At 39.6% G+C, this 6,739-nt stretch overlaps 1 long non-coding RNA gene across 3 annotated transcripts; it reads right to left on the reverse strand.

The window, feature by feature from the left end:
* Positions 1–364: 364 nt before the first annotated feature.
* Positions 365–4,412, reverse strand: LOC125537897 (uncharacterized). 3 transcript variants are annotated; one of them, XR_015616714.1, is made up of 4 exons: positions 3,922–4,412; positions 1,952–2,553; positions 1,476–1,568; positions 365–612 (listed from the first exon to the last, which is right to left on the reverse strand). It is a non-coding gene; the product is annotated as an uncharacterized LOC125537897 (long non-coding RNA). The 3 variants fall into 3 exon arrangements; XR_015616715.1 differs by having other exon boundaries at positions 1,476–1,537; positions 1,952–4,412; XR_015616713.1 differs by having other exon boundaries at positions 1,952–4,412.
* Positions 4,413–6,739: the final 2,327 nt, after the last annotated feature.

A 6,739-nucleotide genomic window follows, 5' to 3' on the forward strand; every position in this document is an offset into this window, starting at 1 on the left:
GTTTGTCTAGCAAGGTCTTTAGCTTTGCCGACACATGGTTTGTCGAGCTATGGGTATACTTCTGCCAACACTTTCTCTGCATGGCTAGAGGTGTACCTTTGTCGACAGTTTCTCTGTTGGAATGTTTTCCCGACAGATAAATTGTTGATAAGATGTTGTACAGCCAAAATAACAATTGGATACTACTCTGGCTTAAATATTATGCAATGCTCAAATGTTATACACAAACGGGATCAAGATGAACACATATTGCACAAGCATTGATAATATGTTCACAAACATACATATATATATATTGATCAGAAGTTCAAAAACAAGACAGTCCTTACATAGCAAAGTTTGGCCATTTTGACCACCATCGAGAAAACACAAGCCACATAAAGGGACCACTATTTGCTGTTCTAAAAGAGTTCTAACATTAAATGAACCAAAACACTTATATCACACCCATGAGCACAAGATATATACTCCAAAACACTTGAAGCACCAAATGGTCCAAAACAGACATAAGATTCATGACCACAAGTTGGCTGGTCCAAAATACTGCAAACAGCCAAATGCTGCAGAACACTCTGAAGGCATCACATCCATGTGTAGTAGGTGGCTGAGTACCTGAAAATATTCGACACGATCTTGATGATAAGAGACCAATTAAAATATACTCAGTTATATCTAACATAAGTGCAAATTTTTGTATTGACACCTAATTAAGACATCCATGTATCAAATGTTTTATTCCAAAGTGGATTCATAAAAGTTATTAATAATATGGAGGAAATTGTCATAGGTATCCTGAGGCTTTGGGCCAAATTCTCATATGTTTAAACTGAATGGTACTGGGTGAAAATAAATGGTCAAATTCTCATATGTTCACCCCAACGTTTTTGTGCACTTCAAAGTTCGAGAATAAATGTCAAAAACAATTGTGGTTGTATGTTATCTGATGAACTAGAATTAAAATGTACAGCTTCAGACCCAAAAAACTGCAGTATGTGAAGTTCTGTATATGCCATGTGATCTTTAGATTGTGACCATCAAAGTGTTAACACCAAACTGATATATTTATGCTAACTACTAACCAATGTATATGAGCATCAGATTACATCATGTGATTTCATATTTTTAATTTTAAAACTGCAGTATGTGGAGTTCAATTTTATATACAAGACATGAAAAGTTATATAGTGATGCTATAATTTCACAAAGAGGTTCTACAATTTCAGATACACTGAAGTGTTACGTGTGACACATTTTCCTCGCTTGCCATTTGGTTTACTCTAACGTGTGATCGCTAGTCCATGTACTGGCGCTCTTAGTTCAATATCATCTGATCAATACACTAGCTAAATGACAGAAAAATCAGTCTTGGGGCATTTTTATTTTCATCAAAAATGAACAGGGTTCCACAAGAGAACTATGGAAAAAGCTTCATCGGTTGTACATATTATGTGTAAATCAAATGATAACATACTCACATCGCCTATTTCTTATGCAAACTATTTCAGTTCATAGGCTGCTTCTTCCACTGCATGTTGCTCTGAAAAATGTGAAGACATGTATCAACCACCCTGTGAAAACGAAAACTACATTTAATAATATAGATAACTTGGCTGACCATAAATTAGATTAGAAAGTAGGACAAGGGACTGGAAGTTATGTCCTTGGTAAGTATAATGGATGAACTTTTTCAAATGCACAAATGATGTTCAGGTAATATTAGGCCATCACCAGAATAAACACGAACATATCATAAAAGCACCATGTATGGACGCTATTAAGATTTAAGTACTGCCTTACTCTTGAACTAGATCATTATTATCATGATTGAAGTTCTTATCTTCCAATTGCTTACAGTCAGAATGGGGTTGACAGGCTACAATTAGTTATAAATCTGCTCACACCGCAAACTAGCTATATTTTCCATTTTAAACAGACATGTCAGCATTAATACCTTGGCCTACTAGTGATCGATGCTACATCATCCCCCCCCTCCAATAAGCAGGACATCAGGAAAGAACCTTGTTGTTTTGGTACCTGCCACCACCACCACCAGCATACCCAATAGGTCCATAGTTCACAAACATTATTATATGGCACCTGTGGAATCATAGACCCAACAGAAGCAGCAAGAGGGTAACTAAGGAAACTAAGGCCTGGATATTTTGAAGTGAATGAAATGAGTAAGAGAAAATAATGCTGCCATATCTGAAGGGTGAATCCATCTATAAATATCATGAATGCCAAGGGAATGTCTAGCTGCACATGTCAATATATCCCAACATTCTCAGTTGTCGCATTCTAAATGGTGTTGTGACTTGTTTTTAGAAAAGCATGCTAAATGATATATTCTTCAAAGCAAGAAAGGTATTATGAGAAGGCACCCAATTTAAGCAAGCATCAAGCAGAGTGGTAAAATTAGAACTAAAAAGTGATGAAAATTCTAGGATTTACCTGCATAAGGAAACGGGGAGCTCAAATTAGGTGGGTATTGAACATCCACAGACAACTTGCTTAATATCAAATATATGGCTCGCATCGGACTGTTTAATGGTCCTATGATGGGAACAAAAATGGAGATTCTACTTAACACCAATATTTATTACCACGAATAGTCAGACAGTAGTATCTGACACATAAATATATCTATCTCCTATCTCATCTGGAGATACGTGCATTACATACTACTTTTCTGTCCCAAGAAAAAATGAAAAACATGAACGAAGACATGCATCTGAACACATTTTATATGTTTGGAAAGAAGCATCTGAACACATATATGAATATATGAATGAATGATTCATCACATTATCTTACTGCACAAATTGAAGGAATAGGCCATGCAGCAGGTGCATTTTTGACCTAAATGTTTGACCACGGGTGCAAGCTAGTGTAAATTTTCTCCATAAACACAAGTGCTTGAACCAAACTGTACAAGAGAAGATCAACAATTTTATCCATAATTACTCAGCGAATGGCGGGTTTAAATGACAGGGAGGGAACACAGCAAACAAACTTGTATCAATGAATGACTTTCGTCTTCCAGATTTTGAGGCGACGTATTAAAATGTATTACCATCTCAAGGAAAAAAATAACGGAAAAGAACATGTTATTTGCCTAGACAATGTTGACATTATAGGCAGCCGTTAAAAATTTATCCCCTACTGCATACTTGATAATCCAACAATATTTATAAAACGTTGATTCTGCAGTGTTAAGCTTACAATTATCTCATTCTGCATTTGCAATTTGGTAACAGTTGCAAATTTCTCCAATGAGAATATTTCACTTCAGTCATTTGACTGTGCAACTGACTTTTTTATAGTGACTTGTATATCTACCAAACCTCCTACAAACTAGGTTGGAATCTAATTTTGTCCGGAAAAAATTGAAACCGACCTGACCATCTATAGCATCAACGAGAGCTTATAGCCTACATGCTAGCTACAAAAAGAAGTGGTACTCCAGAATTACTATTTATTATAGAAATATCATCAGTATAGCTGGTTACACATATATCTGATTAACATATGATGCTGATGCAGACCTAGAATTCAGACACTTGCAAGCCTAGAATTCAAGAACTAAAGTACCATGTCCCGCTAGCCGTCGATCGGGCAAAACAATTAGAAAATAAAACAAGGTATGATTGCTTTGCTTCTCAGTGGTATACAGATCGAAGTAGTAACCTTTGTAATACTACACGCTCTTCTTAAACAAAAAGGGGCTGATTAAGTGAGAAGGGATCAGGTTATGCTTCAGATCAACAACATGTCCAAACTACTCCACAGCAACTACCAACAATACAACTCCAAAGTTGCAGCAAACTTGTAGTTCGATCTACTAGAGACACAGGGTGCTAGTCACGGTTGGAAGAACAAGAACAAAGAAAACAAATTGGGGATCCCACCATCGGTGCTTACCTAGCAACGCCCACTCCCACCAGCCCGAGGTGATTCGGTAGTTATGGCGATGCTGGCGCTTGCGGATGGCAGTCTCCGATGGTGGTTGGCGGTGGCGCTAGAATCCCTAAGCAGCATTCACTTCATCTTGGGGGTGGGGGAGGGGGCTGGTCGGTGAACGCGGCAGCGGACGGAGCTCTCGGCGGCTGTGACTGCAAGGAAGGAAGGAGGGGATGGGGTCGAGGGCTCGGGGACGTGGAATGGGGTTGGGGACGGTGGACGGACGGATCTCGGGGTCGGTCTATCGGCGGCTGCGACCCCGGCGATGGTAGGGAACATGTGTCGGTGGGGTGGGGGAAGCGTGAGGACGAGGGCAGCGAGGACGAGGGTGACGCTGGAGCACGAGGGCAGCGATGGCACGGCGGCGGGGGCATAGGTGGTGGAGCGACAGCAGGGAGGTGGGGATGGACGGCGGCGGCAGGGGAGTGGGGATGGAACGGGGATGTATTTGGGTTGGGTACTTGATTTCTAGGGTTGACTCAAATTGGGCCGCCGCGCAGCCCAATAATTTGCCCGACCGCGCGCCAAGTCCTGTTTTCAGAACACTCGCGCGCCTAAGTCAGCCTCAATTGTTCCGTGGCTTCACTGCTTGACAGGTGTACACATACGCCCACACTTAATATGAGAACATACACCCTATCTACGCCGACACTTAATTTGTGTCCATACGCCTACCTATGCTGACTGCAAATCTGCTAGGCCTAGACATCTGCTGACACATGATAAGTCGCTATGTGGTTACCGACAGATACGTGGTCGCTAAGTCATTGCTGACACATAATTGGTCAACCATTGTGCACACTTGCCGACACATGATTTGAGGGCCAAGCTTCGGAGCTATGCCGACTGATCTCTTGCAGAGATTAGTGGGCCTTTCCCCACAGAAGTGTGTCACTTAAACCCTACTGTGGTGTAGTGTTCCGTGATCCCATCTGGATGCCTTTTCCGGTACTCTGCCGGAGGGGGAATCAATCACGGAGGGCTTCTACATCATCCTTGCCGCCTTCCAATGAAGCGTGAGTAGTTCACCACAGACCTACGGGTCCATAGCTAGTAGTTAGATGGCTTCTTCTCTCTCTTTGATCTTCAATACAGTGTTCTCCTCGATGTTCACAAAGTTCTATCCCATGTAATCTTCTTTTGCGGTGTGTTTGTTGGGATCCAATGAATTGTGGGTTTATGATCTAAATATTTATGATAAGTAATGGAGTCTTTTCTGAACTTTATTATGCATGATTTTATAGTTTTGTATTTCGCTCCAATCTATCCATTTGGTTTGGCCAACTAGATTGATTTATCTTCAGTGGGAGAGGTGTTTTGTAATGGGTTCAATCTTGCGGTGCTCTATATCCCAGTGACATAAGGGGACAAGACACATATTTGTATTGTTGCCTTTAAGGATAAAATGACGGGGTTTATTCATATTGATTAGGTTTACTTCGTCTACATCATGTCATTGTGCTTAAGGTGTTACTCTATTTTTCATGAACTTAATACCATAGATGCATGCTGGATAGTGGTCGATTGATGGACCAATAGTAGTAGATGCATGCAGGAGTCGGTCTACTTGTGATGGACGTGATGCCTATATACATGATCATTACCTTGAATATCATCATAACTATGTGCTTTTGTAGAAATTTCCCAACCGTAATTTGTTCGCCCACCACATGCTATGTGCTCGAAAGAGAAACCTCTAGTGAAACTATGCCCCCCCCCCCCCCGGGGTCTACTTTTATCATATATAAAATCCAAAATACCTTGCTGCAATTTTATTTACTTTTATTTTGTTTTGCAATTTACTTTTTTATCTACTACTATCAGAATTAATCCTTGCAAGTAAGGAGTTCAAGGGGATTGACAACCCTCTTACCCGCGTTGGGTGCAAGTATATGCTTATGTGTGTATAGGTGTTGTTCATGAGGCTTTGTGTGATTCTCCTACTGGATTGATACATTGGTTCTCATTAAGGGAAATACTTATCTCTATTGTGCTGCATCTCCTCTCCTCTTCGGGAAAAATCCCAACGCAGCTCACAAGTAGTCGTGTTCTGCACCGTTAACACTTGGAGAGATGCTACCAGTGAACCTATGAATCTCGGTTATATTTTCCTCATAAGAACAACCTCAAAATTTTCTTCTACCTGCATTTTTATTTTCTTAATTAATTATTCCCAAAGTTCAAAAATACTTTCAACCACAAGGTACACTCATGACTTGTTGCAACTAGCACTTGATATAGGTGAACACATTTTTAAAATTTATTCTTGACTTTTCGGTGCTATTCTTTTTAGTGGTATGACATATTCAGCAACTATGAGATATTAGGTGATACCCCGCGCGTTGCTGCAGGAATTGGTTGCAATATATTTTAATGAGATTTGATTGTGTGAAATATAAATATTTAGATTAATAACACTAAATTAAAATTAAAATACATACAACTTATTATATTTGATTATGTATAGTTCTAAAATGTTTATTGATTATAAGTAGAATAATAAAATAAAATATATTTTCCCATGCATGGCATGTGGTGGTGGGTCTTTTCTCATGCATTTTTCTCATGTTGAAGTGGGCTTTATTCCATCCATAATTGATGAAGTAGCATAGTTGCATGTTAAGATACATACGTTACGAAATCACACTCTTATGTATATATAGGATTCGGGTCAACTTCGTTAATCTCTATATCAGCCGACTAAGTGCTCATAGGTAACGTATATCGTGCATGTATTTATGGAGAGGAGTGTGTCCATGTATAGTGTGTTTCTAATATA

Source organism: Triticum urartu, chromosome 2A (genome assembly GCF_056163025.1).
Source record: "Triticum urartu cultivar PI428250 chromosome 2A, HENAU_Tu73, whole genome shotgun sequence".
Classification (NCBI taxonomy): domain Eukaryota; kingdom Viridiplantae; phylum Streptophyta; class Magnoliopsida; order Poales; family Poaceae; genus Triticum; species Triticum urartu.